At 43.1% G+C, this 15,403-nt stretch overlaps 1 long non-coding RNA gene across 3 annotated transcripts; it reads right to left on the bottom strand.

Moving 5' to 3' along the window:
• Nucleotides 1-3,197: 3,197 nt before the first annotated feature.
• LOC130707516 (uncharacterized) lies at nt 3,198-12,230 on the bottom strand. 3 transcript variants are annotated; one of them, XR_009007419.1, is made up of 5 exons: nt 10,993-12,230; nt 7,649-7,735; nt 6,014-6,071; nt 5,562-5,692; nt 3,206-3,338 (listed from the first exon to the last, which is right to left on the bottom strand). It is a non-coding gene; the product is annotated as an uncharacterized LOC130707516 (long non-coding RNA). The 3 variants fall into 3 exon arrangements; XR_009007421.1 differs by lacking the exon at nt 5,562-5,692 and having other exon boundaries at nt 3,198-3,338; XR_009007420.1 differs by lacking the exon at nt 7,649-7,735.
• Nucleotides 12,231-15,403: the final 3,173 nt, after the last annotated feature.

Here is a 15,403-nt window from a genome sequence, read left to right as displayed (position 1 = left end):
ATAGCCAAATGCGGAATTCTTTAGATAGGAATTGCTTCTACCTTTTCCCTAAACCTTGTGATTCCCCCAGGAAGAGAGGAAGAGGGGAAGGGCAGGGGCCACTGCAGAGAGATGGCAGCTCAGATGGGAAAACCCCAAAGGGCATTCCCAGCAGCCCAGAGGACAAAAGTGTGAGGTGTATGAGGTCAGCCCCAGGGAAACAATCGGCAGTCGTGCCTGGTGTGGCCATAGCCGCAGACACAGAGCCGTCACCCTGGGAATCCCTGCAGGCAAGGAGACGTGGCCCCGCCTGGTGAGGGGCGGGGACATGGGCAACCTTGGCTTTCCAGGTCATGTGATAATGAGCTGTCACTGAGATGACCCTCTGCCTTCAGGGTCCACATGCAGCATCCGTACTTGGTGTTTGCTCCAAGGAGTATAGAGTGTCATTTGTTGATCAGATTTATTCAGATGACAAATATGCTAGAGAGTTTGGCAGGAATGCCACATTCGGAAGAACAGTGCCTCGTTCACCTTGAAAAATACTCCGAGGGAGACCCATCCTATAGAAAGGGTGTGTTTCCCAGGGATGGATGGCAGCCTGTAATTACGCACAAAGGGTTAGGGCCACACACAATAGCATTCAGTTTCTCTCTCATTTTCTCACATGTGCTAGTCATTCTCAGCAGGTTGATAATTCTGTGAATGGCCAGGACCATGTCAGGCTGTGCCGTCTCTTCCAAAATGCCTAGTTCGTAGCACACAATAGACTCTGAGTAATTTTTTGATTGCCTAGTCAATAAACAAAAGACGAACATCTTCCTGTTTCTATGTGAGGGATGCATACATACCAATCTAACGTCTGGCCATTTTCTGAGAATTCAGCATTCGCATTATTCGATATCCTCTGTCCCCACAAAATTGTGCTCCATGTAAAGGGAGAAAATAGCTTTTGAAAGGGATTGAGGGGCCTGGGAATTATTCCGAGAGAGAGTGTTAATCAGCTTTGTGACAGAGAGTCAGAGAAGGATGGCTTGGGCTGTAGAGGGCAAGTTCATGCAAAGCGCAGTGGCAGCTCTGACAAGTTCAAGGCCATGTGGACGAGCAAAGCACAGGGGCCACCTCTGAACAGCCAGTTTCAGGATGGTCTGCCCACCCACCAACCGCTAGAGTGCACCTGGGGCCTCCGCACCACCAGCGACCCTCTCCCAGCTGATGGGATGGCATCCTCTGGAGTAAGACCAAGTCTCTCTCTCTCTCTCTCTGGGACCCAGGATCTTTGGGGCAATGGGAGTAACCGCCATTTTCCTTCCTGTTAGCAAAGATTCACAGCAAGTCACCCAGGGCTGTTTGCAGCCCTTGCAGGTATGAGCTGAGGGGGCCCTGCAAGGACCCCTTTGCCCCAGAAGCCCACCAAGCGTGGAATAACGTGAAGTCCTCCAGCCGATGGGACACCAGGAGGATACAGAGGGGCACTGAAAACTTGCTTTAACCACCTCTCAGGACTGCTGAGAGCCTGCTGTTCTCCCAGCCTCTCCGTGTCCGTCCAGGAAGCTTGCACAAAACATTTCACCCCACAACAAAGCAAACACCTTGTATTACAGGATCTGCAATATCCCTCCCCGCTCCAGGAAGCTGCGGCTCTAAATTCAAGGCTTAGCTAGGAGAGGACGCAGGTCCTTTGCTTCTTTTCCTCCTCCGCCTGCATTTGCTGTTTCATCGTGTTCCTTATCTCCTCCGCCTTATGGGGCTGAAAGTAAAGAGAAACTCAAATCCATCATTTTCACAGTTTGTTGGCAGCTCAAGTTCACCGTTTTGCAGTTGTTTGCAGCTCTTGGAAAAAAAAAAATGTGTGTTCGGAAGGGTGATGGAACCATAGCCTGGTAGGAGAGACAACGGTGCGATGGGATAAATACAGGTAAAAGTCCTTGGAAGCACAGACAGGGAGTGACCGGCTGCTCAGGGATGTGAGAGAAAACTGCAGAGGGGCTGGCATTGGAGTTGAGTCTTCAGGAAAGATTAGAAGTTTCCCAGCCTTTATCTTTGCTGCCCCATCTGCCGAGAAACCAGTCCCTTGGCAATTCCTGTGACTGGCTCTTTTTTTTTTTTTTATGTTAAGACTTTATATTTTTAGAGCAGTTTTAGGTTCATAGCAAAATTGAGGGGGTGGTACAAAGATTGCCCATATACCCCCTGTGCCCACACATGTACAGTTTTCCCCATTATCAACATCGCCCACCAGAGTGGTACATTTGTTACAATGATGAACCTATGCGAACACATCATAACCACTGAAAGTCCACAGTTTACACTATGGTCCACTCTCAGCGTTGTACGTTCTTTGGGTTTGGATGGCTGGTTCTTTTCATTCTTTAGCTCTCATTTCAAACGTCACCTTCTTGAACTGAAGCGTTCATCAGTGGATGAATGGATCAACAAAATGGTGTATACATACAATGAAATATCATTTGGCCTTAAAAAGGAGGGAGATTCTGATGCATGCTTCAACATGGATGAAGCTTGAGGACATATGCTGAGTGAAATAAGCCAGCCACAAATGACAAATATTGTATGATTTTAATTCTGTGAGGTACCAAGAGTAGTCAAATTCATAGGCAGAAAGCATAATGGTGGTCATTGGGGCTGGGGGGAGAGAGGAGTGGGGAGTTAGTGTTCAATGGATATGGAATTTAGGTTTGGGATGATGAAAAATTCTGGAGATGGAAGGTAATGATAGTTGAATAGCAATGTGAATGTACTTAATGCTACTGAACTATACACTAAAAATGGTTAAAATGGTAAATTTTATGTTATGTACATTTTTCAATAATAGAAAAAATAGATTCAAGTTACAACTGAGAAAAGGTCACCTCTTCAAAGAGGCCTTCCCTGACCATCAGGTCTTAAGAAGTCTTCCTACTGCAGTTGGCTGGTTACTCTCTGTTTCATTGCCTTATCTATTTCCTGCACGTCACTCACCACAATCTGAAATTATTGTACTTGTTTCCTTGTAGGCTTCATGAGGACGCAGATCTTGTCTGTTGCCTTCACAGCTCTATCACGCTGCTTGTGCCAGGCTTGGCACATACTAGATGCTGAAGCATGTAGAAGGAAATACTGAAACCTCTATAAAATGCAAAGTGCAATAAATATGTCAAAAATATTATTTATTTCATGTGGCTCTTCTTGATCTGGAAGGATTCCACATAGTGAGGCTAGTTCAGGACCGAGGACCAGATGTGACCAATTGTTGCTAAAGGCAGCAACAATTTGACTTTGACTGATGTAGGCCTGAAACAGAGCCAAGAAGTAGATCGACAAAGTCTCATCAGGGCATGGCTCCTTGAGCCTGCTTTTGGCTGAAAGAAACAGAAACCTCAACTCAGAATGGTTTGGACAGTAAAGACCATTGTCCTTATCATCGCCCATAAAAAGAGATCTCGAGGTAGGGTGCTGCAGGGGTTGGTTAATTCAGTGGCTCATCTAGCATCAAGGCCCCAGTTTCTGTCCATACTTCTATTCTGCCCTTTTCAACACATGAGCTTTGTTGTGAGCTCATGATGACTGCCTTAGCTCCACTGTGCCACACCCAGACACAATAACACAATTACTCTTGTGGAAGAAAAGCAACTATCTTTCCTTGTGTCTCTCTTGGGCAAGTGAAGGAATCTTTCACAGAAGCCCCACACAGATTTCCCCTCATGTGTCCTTAGCCAGGACCGCATACCATGTTCATGCCTAAACCGGTCACAGGCAAGGGGAATGGGACCACCATGACTGGCTTAGACTCATATAGACGCTTGGGATTAAGGATGTATCCAGCTTTCCCCAAAGCACATGACAAGCTAATGGTAGGTGCATGAATTACTCTTGGCATTAGGGAGATGGAAATGCCTATTGGGAAGGCAGCTAGTAGTGTCTACCTCAGGGTGAAATTAGAGGTTTGAATCCATGTCACAATAGCCATCCTGGCATGGAGATGGAAGCATGGATCATTCAAGGGGGCACTGACTATGGAACACCATGGAAGCCCCCAGGCCCCTGCTTCTTACCCACCACTGACCTTAGCTTATTTGGGATCAAACTGGCTACAAAGGGTTTAATGAAGTTGATGCACACCTAGGAACTTGCCTCATCTTGTGATTTCCAAGACAAGTAACCATCACTCAACCTTCATCCAGCATGAGGTTTGCATTTACACAAGGCTGTGTTCAATTCTTATTCTGAAACTCTTTCATTCTTGGATTCAACATATATTTATTGAGCACCCATTTTGTGTCAGGTATTATACTAGGAACTGGGATATAAGAAATAAAGTGTCTGCCTTCATGGAGCTTACTATCTGGTCTGGGGAGAGAACCAACTAACATATTTTTAAAAATTAATTTCACATATGTACTGATATGTACTATGGAGAAAATAGAATGATGGGATAGAGAGTGGTGGGACCAACAGGTTACTTGAGCTAGACGATTAGGGAAACTCTCTGAGGAAGTGAGAGATCTGAGTTGTGAAGGAAAAAGCTAGAAGGAAGATTTGGGGGAAGGATATTCCTTGTAAGTACATACTCTTTGTAGCAAGAATAAGATTAACATGTTTAAGTCATACCAAATCCGCCTGTGTTACTGGAGCTTGGAGGGCAAGGGAGAGAGTGGTAGGGATGAGGCAGAAGTTTCAGTAGCCTTGGAGAAACTATTTTAGTGGGGGAGGGGAAAATCCAAGACTTGGGTTTTGGACATGTTAATTTATCTAGGTGGATTAGCCATTTAAGGGGGGATGTAAGAGGTCCAGAACACAGAGTTGTAGACATGAAGCTGGAAATTATCAGCTTATGGATGATATTTTAAATCTGGGTGAGATCACTTAGGGAGAGATTGTAAAAGAGAAGAGAAAGGCTTCTAGACTCACTAGGTGTATGATTTGAGCATGTTATTCAGCTTCTTTGAGCTTGATTTTTTTTGAATTAATTAATTAATTTTTAACATCTTTATTGGAGTATAATTGCTTTACAATGGTGTGTTAGTTTCTGCTTTAAAACAAAGTGAATCAGCTATACATATACATATATCCCCATATCTCTTCCCTCTTGCGTCTCCCTCCCTCCCACCCTTTGAGCTTGATTTTGAACTTGTCTATAAAGTGAGTTTTATCGTATCTACCTTGCAGAGTTGTTATAAGAATTAAGTTAGATAATGTATGTGAAAGCACCTGGCACAAGGCTTGGTAGAGTCTAAAAAAAAATGTTTTTTTCTTCACGCTGAGTGTCCTCGTTCCATTTTGTTAGATAATAAAGGTATGTATGTGAATCATTAAAATTGGATCTAGGTAAAGTGAGCGTCCAGGATTTGACATTCCTTTTTCTGACTGATCAACTTTCAAAAAATCATTCTTAGGCACTGGTGGATAGATGAGGAAGGAGTTCTATCATATTTTTCTGCTAAAAGAGAGCCCAGATTTCCTTAGATGGGTGAGGGAGGATAGGTGAAAGAAGAGCTGCAGGTATGGGAGAGGAAGGAAAATGAGAAAAAAGTATTTCAGACAGCATATAACGGAACAGTGATGGAAAGCTCAAGATTTCAAACCTTTGTCTTTAGGAGATGGTGTCACTGCCCAGAAATAGACACATCGGATGAGGAGTTAGTCTGGGATGAACGTAGAAGTGATGGTGAGCTTAGTTTTGGCCAGGCTGAGTGTGAGCTCCAGAGAGGGCAACCTGGAGGAGACAGCAAGCAGACAGCAAGCATTTAGGGAATTTTTGTAGCACAGGAGAGAGGCCGGACCTGGAGCTACAGGTTTAGGGGGCTTTGCATGGAGAGGACTGAAGCCTTGAAACTGGTGAGGTCATGGACAAAGTCTAGGGTGAAACCCTTCTCCAAAGAGCTCTTTTACTGCTGTTTAATATTTCATGTGGTTGTTTGGCTTCCCTGTTTGACTGCAAACTTAACTGCTCTTCCACTTTCTCAAAGGTGACTTGGGAAATTGCCTCTCTCAGCTTCAGTTTCCTCAACTCTCAAATGGGACTAATAATACCTACCACATAGACGGTTGGGAGGACGAAAAGAGATCATCTCCTGGAGCGATTAGCATCGTGCCTGGAATGAGGAAGGTAGACAATGAACACTGAATGTCGCCTCGATGTTATTTATTTGATTCAAAACTAAGAAGTGTTCTTGCATACCTGCCAGGTGTATAAACACTTCCTGTTCACTCAGGGTACGTGACAGTGGGGAGGAGGGGTTGAGGTGGGGACTCTAGTCCTATAACTTCCTCCTGCCCAACCCTGAGGTCACATCCTAACTAAGCTTGGGAGAACTGTCCCGTCCCTGGTTTATATCAGTCCCTCCCACATAGGAGGGGAATGGTAGATGGGTGCAGATTCAACTGAAAATAGTCTTTTCCAGTTGCCACGGCCCACATACTGCTCTGAAGCCCGTCTCTAGCACAGATATCTAGGTCTCTTTTCTCCTAGTGGGACTGCCCCAGCTGGACATATGGGCGGTTGTCAGAGGGCTGGCGGGCCCCTGAACAAAAGAGAGAAGCAGCAGGGACACATCTTTCTTGGAAACCAGCCTTAGGCAGCCCAGGATCCCACAGTCTTCCCACCTTCTTTGCTTTTCTGCTGGGATTTGAGGTCACCCCCTCCCCTCAGGGGACACCCACGTGGATCTGACCATTGTGATTTGCTCTCCCCTAGTCTGTGCTCCCAGGGAGGGGAGGGGAAGAAGAGTTTAATTAGGTCTCTGAGTTTCCTGATGCCAGCAAGAGTGCCCTCAGGTTGTCTGATGTGTGAGTAGCTTTGGGCTAGTTTTGAATTATTTTTAGGACTATAAGAAATCAGCTCTGAGACCTGAGTCATGAGCAGGCTTGCAGGAATCTGTGGACGTGGAGCTCTTGGCCCCTGGCATGAAGGGGAAGGAGGGTCTTGCGTTGACCTTGCAGCTTTTCCCTCTCAGAAGCCAAGCAGACAACCCTACGGGGGGCTCAGGGTGTACAGGGTATGCGTCCTTTTAGAAATGCAGCCCTCCTTACCCCACGCCCATCCCATTTCCCCACCAATTTTTTCTAAGCTATTTTGAAACAGCCATGAAAAGGTTTAGAACTGGTTTAAATTCAGGTAACAGTGATGATTCTCTGTTTGCAAAGACCTGGAAACCAGCTGTGCCCTTAAAGCCAAGGAGAAGACTGGATTTAGCTATTGCTGGGAAAACAGCAACTATTTCTCCCACCACCCTGGTTTGGCAACATACAAACATGCCTTCAGAAATTTCAAAGAAAAACTCAGATTTAAAAAAAATAAATGATGACCTAACTTCAATTTACAGAGCAGTTACAAGGCTAGGGCAAAGAATTACACTCAAATAAGGCAGACCTCAAAAATATTGCAGGTTTGGTTCCAGAAAAAAGAATATCAAAGAAAGTGAGACACTCTAAGTTTTGTGGTTTCCTAGTGCACATCAAAGTTATGTTTACACTATAGTCTATTAAGTGTGCAATAGCATGACTAAGAGAGCATATATAACTTAATTAAAAAATACTTTATTGTTAAGAATGCTAACCATCACCTGAGCCTTCATAATCTTCTCGCAATAGTAACATGAAAGATCACTGATCACAATCACTGTAACGAATATAATAATGATGAAAAAGTTTGAAATACTGCGAGAATTACCATAACGTGACACAGAGACACGAAGTGAGCAAATGCTGTTGGAAAAATGGCGCCGATAGACGTGCTTGACACGGGGTTGCCACAAACCTTCAATGTGTAAAAAGCACAGTTATCTGTGAAGTACAATAAAGCCCAATACACAAAGTCTGCCTGTACCCCAAATGTTAACATTCTACTATATTGGTTTTATCATTTTCTCTCTCACCACATATACTGATACAGGGTAAGACTGATACAATACTATTCCCTAACCTGCAGACTTTATTCAGTTGTCATCAATTTTCCTATAAAGTCCTTTATAGCAAAAGAAAACCCAGGACTATATTATTCAGTTGTTGCATCACTTTAGTCTGCTTTAATTTTGGACAGTTATTGAGTATCTCTTTGCATTCATGATATTGACATTTTTTCATAGCGCAGGCCACTTAGGTTGTAGAATGACCCTTCCTTCGGGCTTGTCTGATGTTTCTTTGTGATTGCATTCAGGTCGTATGCTCTGGGCAGTAACACCAAAGCTGTGGTGCTGGGTTTTTCTCAGGGCACCGTATCAGGAGGCACGTGCTGCTGTCTCTTTGTTTCATCACCAGTGATGTTAGCTTTGATCATTTGGTTAAGGGGGGATGGGCCAGATTTTTCCACGGTAAAGTGACTTAATTTTCCCTTCTGTAAGGTTACTTTGTAATTAATAAGAATCTTGGGGGGAGGTACTTTGAGTTGGTCTATATACTCCTCTAAATTTCACCCACTAATTTTAGCATCCATTGATGATTCTGGCCTGAATCTATCATTATGATGATGGTTGCCAGGTGCCGGTTTTCTAAATCCATTATTCCTTTCACATTTATTTGTTGGTTTTCTACTGTAAGGAAGAACTTTCTCACGTATCTATCTATCTGTCTGTCTATCTATCTATCTATCTATCTATCTCAGTTTTTGAAAACAAAACAGCATGTTAACTAAAAAACCCCGATGTATTCCCACAGTGGGTGTCCTTCCTTGAGCCCTCACTGACAGCAAACGTGTCCAGGCCGGTCTGGTGAGCTGGGGGCCGGCAGAAGGAGTCAGTACACAAGAACTGAACTGCACTGGGGCTCTGTGTGTGGTGGGGGATTCGTGCTGGCCTCTGATGAGGGGCAGGGTGTGGAGGGCAGCAGGCAGGGATTGAAGGAACTGTCTTGTGTGAGACACCATGAATCTAAGAATGTGAGCGGCAGGCATGTGTGTCCCTAGGACAAAGCAGGGCTCACAGTGGGGGACAGGGGAGTTTAATATTCTGGGCACACGGCACCCTGTGCTGTAGGACCATACAACCTGGCAGCAGTGGCTGTGCAGGAAGATGGGGACACTGGGGTCTCACGTGGGTAGTGCCAGTGACTCTCACGCGGGTTTTCAGGAGGACGGGAGCGGGACAGAGGCAGAACATGGCCCACAGGCATGACGGTGGGGAGGGGCACCTACTCTGGGTACTTCCAGAGGCGACTTTGTGGGAGCCCAAGATCTTATATGAGCAGGTCAAGACAAAAGCCAGTTCGATGTCAGAGGCTGGAGAGGCCATGGGACACTGGAGTTCCAATCCACACAGCACTTGCAGCCTGGCAAACAGTCCCTGAAAAATGAGACTCGGTGCACTAGGGGCGGGGCTTGCTTGGATGCAGAGCATAGTGCCAAACTGGTGCGCTGCCCCACCTGCCAGCCGCCCATGCTCGTCAGCACAGTTTGGTTGTCTCCTGCTCATTCCTGGGTGCTCCCCTGGGTTCTGAATGGCAGAGGACCGGTCCTCCTCCTCCAGACTTATGTACACCCGAGGGGACTAACTCTGAACGAGGCACTCGCAAAGAGGGACGAATGCACGAAAGGAGAGCACCCAAGAAAGACGGAAAATGAGGAGACGTGGCAGCACGAGGGAAGCGGCTTCACCACATCTACCAAGTAGCTCCCTAGGAAATACTCAATCTTTCATTTAATTGAAGACCGGAACATTATTATCTCTGGCACGAGAAGGAGTTATCCTAAAGAAAATTTACAGTGGTATTATCATCGACTCAAAAATAAATTACACTTTGGTTTAGTTTAATTTAGTTTCCTAAAATTACACTTTGGTTATATTTGGGTATCATATCAAATCAGGCCGTGTGCATCTGTCTGTGAGAGTGAAGAAATGCTACGTTAGAAAGCCTTAATTTGAAATGCTGGGTGCATTGTCCACTGTGTACACTTTAGCAGTTTTCACTTGGAAGTTGATGGTGATGCAGTGTTTCCTACAATACAGTCTTTACGTCAGGCTTTCGAAGAAATCTTTTCGAAGATTTACAATGCGGGACAGCTCGAATGTTACTTCTGAAGTGATTTTTGGGAAGCTTTGAGATAAGCCAACCTGCACTCCTACAGCTGGGCTGGAGGCTGTCCCCAGGGCCTCAGACACCTGCCTGGCCACCAGAGGCTACCTGATCTGGGTCCCTCTTTTCAGGGTGGTGACGGGCACAGTTGTCTGATCACCTGCCCTTGGAAGCTGTGTGTATGATGGTCTCTGAGCTCCCCTGTGCAGAGGTCATCCCTGCTGGATCAGGGAGTCACGTGGAGTCACAGAACAGCTGTCAGAGCCTGACCGGGCCAGCAGGGACTTTCCCACAGAGCTATTACATTTCAATTTCAGTAAATATTTAATGGCAGTCAATACCAGAACAGATGCTCCGGGATGAGAGTTCAGGAAGTACAAACAGGACCTGCCTTCAAAAGATGGACAACCTAGTTGAGATTCAAGTAACATTTATTGGGGAAAAATGGGAGAGAGTGAACAGAGCTTGGGGCTGGCACCACAGGGTTTTGTGTTTGGGTTTTGATCTTGTCACTTATGGGTTTCGGGCACCCAGTAGGACCTTTCAGGGCCTCCATCCACAAGGAGCCTCCGTGTCTCATCATACATGGAGAATAACCATTCTTACCGCATGGGTTTCTCGTAAAGATTAATGGGAGACTAGACAAAAAGCACTCAGCGTGGTGTCTGGCCCAGAATAAGAGCTCAGTAAACAATAGCTGGTTTTTTGAGGGCTTTCACACGCTGGGCACGTTTACCTATGTGGTCTCCCACACCCCGCTGAGCAGGGTGTTATTATTATGCCCCATTTACAGATATAGAAACTCAAGGCCAGAGAGGCGAAGGGCTTGCTTTTAGTTAGCGGTTCATCAGCGGTAGGGCTGCACTTGACGGCCCACCTCCTGGCACCTGACTTGACGCCATCCTCACTCTGACACGACTGGCCCTTGCGGTGTCGTGATCATCTATGGAGAAGACATATTCTGGCATCTTCTCAGCAAACACACCACTAATAACAATGATCTCTTACCTTTGTATAATCCCTTTAACTTTCCAAAGTGCTTTCACATCTAGTATCATTTGATCCCCTCCACTCCAAAGACGAGTCTTCTCTGTTCAACTTGCAAAATCAACTCCTGCCAGGGCTTTTTCTGCCTGAAAGACTGAAGCATGGCAGAATAAATGTTCTGGACCGTGTCTTTTCCAGCCTGGGCAGCGGACAAGGTGGCTTTCTTTCTGGGCTGAAAAGTCTCTGTTTTTATTTTGGGCTTTTGTGCAGCACCCGGAACCCAGCCTGCCCCACTTCAAGCTTCTTCCTGCTTTACGTCATGAACTAGGGGAGCGTTTCCTATTTTCTTCAATACTTTGAAAGCCTCTGACTCATCTTGGGATGAAGCAGAAGTCACATTGGTAGGATGCTTGGACCAATCTCTCGTCCTTACACCCCTTGGAATACACACATGTGCACACGTGTGTACACCTGCTGCTTCCCAACTGCCCTAATGAATGAGGCTCAGTGAACACGAATCGATGAAGCTCCACGGAAGTCTGCCACTTGTTTATGGCTCCCTTCCAGGAGCTCAAATGTTGATTATCCACGTGTCTCATCTCCATCTCCTTCAACTTGGCTCAGGGGTGCTCCCATTAATGTTATAGTCACTAGACACGTTATCTTCCTTCTCTTTGAGCAAAGTTATTTTTCAAACACTAAGCACAAATAATTATTCAAGAAACACTTTGCAAAAACAGCATTTATGAAAACCGTACAATTCAAAATCTATTTTAGAAGCTTTTACAAAAAGCAGGAAATTTAGCGGGGGAAGCAGGTGCTGCATTCTTTTCATGATAAATGGCGGTGCATGCCCGGGCGAGGGTGGGGTGGGAGGCTGCCTGACTAGTCCCAGATAGAGTGGTACCAGAAGGTTTTCCAAACACAGCCTCCAAACCAAAATGCCCTTAGACTCAAGCAGCTCTGACCATAAAGGTAAGAATGAGAGATGTGTTTTGCTGGTCTGAGATTTGTAAGAAGTGCAGTTAAGTAAGCAGTTGATTTAGTATCTCACCCCCTCCCCTTGCAGAATTTACCATTTGACATTTGGTGCCTGTGACCTCAGCAGGAGTTCTAAGGACAAAGCAACACCTGTGTCGACTGAAGAGGACATATCTGGGGTCTGGAGGGTCCCCAAAGCGTCTTTGAAGGAAACGTCTTGAAATCAAAAGCCATCTGCTAAGGGAAAACTCTGTTTTTTGTGTTTTACCCCCAGGAATCACTAGGTTCCTAGTGGAGGAGTCCAGGAAGAAGAACAAGACTGACAACAACCATAGCTATCACTTTCCAGAACTTCCTGAGCCACAGACTTCACATACATTATCTTGTTCATCTCATAGCAATCCAGTGAGGTGGGGACCATCCTTATGCCCATTTTCCAGTGGGGGAAACTGAGTCTCACAGTGGTTACGTCCCGCGTGGACAGTCTGTCAGCTGGTGAGTGGCAGAGCCGGCATTTAAACCCCACACCGTTTGGCTCCACATCCCACGCTTTCCCTCCTTACTGCACACTGCATCCCTGGGCCCCTTCCAGCCGCTAGCCCCCCGCCCAAGGGGAGCCACTCTCCTGACTTCCACAGCAGAGGTGAGTCCTTCTGTATTTGTACTTTATGTAAATGGCATCATGCAGTGTGTGCTCTTTGGTGTCTGGCTTCTTTCACTCAACATCAAGTTTGTGAGATTCACCCATGTTGTTGAGTATGGCTGTTGATCATTGGTATGCTCTTGGCCGTACAGAATTCCATTGCGCGACTACGCTTCAGTTTATGTATCCATTCTATTATTGATGGACTTTGAATTGTTTCTTGTTCTTGGCTATTACACAAAGCTGTATTATGCATATATAAACTTTTAAGGTTGTAGATAAAAGAATCTATATAGACAATCATATCATCTGTGGATAATGAGAAATTTTAGGGTTTTTTTCCCCTTTCCAAACCTTATATGTTTTCTTTCTTTTCTTTTTTCTTCCTGATTTTAAAAGCCTTCACTGTTTCACCATTAAAAATAATTTTGTGTAGGTTTTGGTTAGACTTCCCTTATCAGATTAAGGAAATCCCTTTCGATTCTGAGCTAGTTAATTTTTTAAATCATAAATAGATATTTTGAATTTCATCGAATGTGTTTTCTCTGTCTTTTGAAATAACCATATTGTTTTGTTCTTGTAATGCTAATGGTGTGAAAGATAATTACAGATTTTCTGAAGTTAAACCTTACATTCCTGGAATAAACTCAGCTGAGTCATGATGTGTTATTTTTTTTCATAAAGTGCAGGATTTATTTTGCTAATATTTGTGTAGGATTACTCTCTTTATGTTCCTAAATGAAGTTTCCCTATGATTTTTCTTTATTATATTTTTCCAGTTTTAGCATCAAAGGTAGAGTGGACTCATAGACTGAATTAGGGAATATTCTTTTTCTTTTTTCTTCAAAGAATTTGCATAATATTAGAATGATATGTTCCATGAACACTTGGTAGAATTTACTTGTAAAATCATCTGTGCCTGGTGATTATTTGTAGGAAAATTAAACAATTGATTCACTTGTTTTGATGGTTATGAGCTATTTCTATTTGAGTTGGTTATTTTTCAAAGAATGTGCTCATTTCTTCTAAGTTAATGCATCTTTATGCATTCTTTGGCATGTAGTTTTTTATAGTACTCTCTTATCTTCTTAGTCTCTGATGGATCTCTCATTATATCCCTTTTTATTGTTAATATTATTTGTGCATTTCTCTTTCTTGCACAATTCTCCTAGAGGCTTGCCTATTTTATTCGCGTTTTCTAAGAACCAACTTTAGGTTTTTGTAAATCTTTGTTTTCTATTTCATTAATTTCGACACCTAAAGTTATTTTTCTTTAAATTTATTCTGTTGTTCTTTTTCTAATTTCTTAAGTTGGGTACTTAGCTCATTAATTTTCAGCCTTGCCTCTCTTATACGAATAAGCATTTAAGTCTCTACATTTCTCTCATTTCTCTCGTAGTATCTTTTTTATTGCATTCCAGAAGCCTTGGTATGTTGTATTTTCATTATTGTTTAGTTCTAAATATATTTAAATTTCTCGGGGTCTTTTATCCAAAAGGTATTTAAAAGTGAGATTTAAAAGTTCTAAGCATATGTTTTTGAGGTCTAAATTAATTGCACTGTGGTTGGAAAACTTGGTCCATATGATAAGGGATATTTGAAAATTTTAACCCTTCTTCTATTCCATGGTTAGTCTTTGTAAATATTGTCATATGGAATCTATATATGTTTGATAAATCAAACGATAATTGCATTTTTATATTTTTACTAATTTTTTGTCCTATCAATAAATAAAAGATGTACCTTGAACATTGCCCACTCTGATGATGAGTTTAATTTCCCTATGTACTCTATCAATTTTGCATTACATGTAACATAAGACTTTTTAGAATTGTTTTATCTTTCAGATGTATCAAACATTTTGTTATTGCACAGAGGCCCTATCTATATAACGCTTTTCTGTATTAAAGCCTACCTTTTCTGACAGTAGAAATCTTTCTTTTGGTTAATATTTGCTTCATAAATCTTTCACTTCCAACTTTTCCCTGTCCTTATGTTTGAATGTGTCCCCTGTGAATAGCACATGGCTGAATGTTTTAAAATATCTAGTGTGACTATCTCGGTCCATTGTGTGGTGAGTTTAGTCCTGTTTCATTAACATGATGCAATATTTGTCTGTCTTTCCACTATGCTGTTACCTTCTGCTTCCTATTTATTTTTCCCTCTGCCTATTTTTCTCTTCTTGACTATTAAAACTTTCCATTTTTATTGGCTTTCTCATTCCATTTTTCCTTCTACTCGTTTGGAAGTGATGCTGTACTCTCTTTCTGTTCTCTGATGGTTACCTTTGAAATTATACCATGCAAAACTACTAAACACTAACAATAGTACCTCAACCCTCCTAGCAAATCACACAACAATTTCCTCTTTCAACTTTTATACTAGTATCCTGAGTATTTTCATTATGTCTTCTTAAACATTTTTATTTCTAAGTTATGGAAATTAGATGTTAATATTATTTTATGGACAATATTAATATTTGCCTACTTCTTTACTTTTTTGCAACTCAGACTTTTCTTCCAAGATTATTTCCCTTCTTCCTGGAGTGCATATTTTAAAGTTCTTCTGGCTTAGGTCTATTGGTAGTAGACTTGGTTTCTGTTTCTCTAAAAATGTTTTTATTTCACTCTCATGAGTGGAGGTATTTTTGCTAGGTGGACAATTCTAGGATGACTGTGATGTGATTTTCCCTCAGCATTTAGAAGATATTATTCCATTGTCTCTTGGCTTTGGTTTTTGCTGTTGAGAAAATTGCTGTCAGTCTGTCATTCCTTTGAAGGTGGTACATTTTCTTTTTTAATGCTTTTA

This window comes from Balaenoptera acutorostrata, chromosome 1 (genome assembly GCF_949987535.1).
Source record: "Balaenoptera acutorostrata chromosome 1, mBalAcu1.1, whole genome shotgun sequence".
NCBI lineage: Eukaryota > Metazoa > Chordata > Mammalia > Artiodactyla > Balaenopteridae > Balaenoptera > Balaenoptera acutorostrata.
Note: the sequence above shows the minus strand (reverse complement) of the source record. Positions and strands in the feature narration are given on the sequence as shown.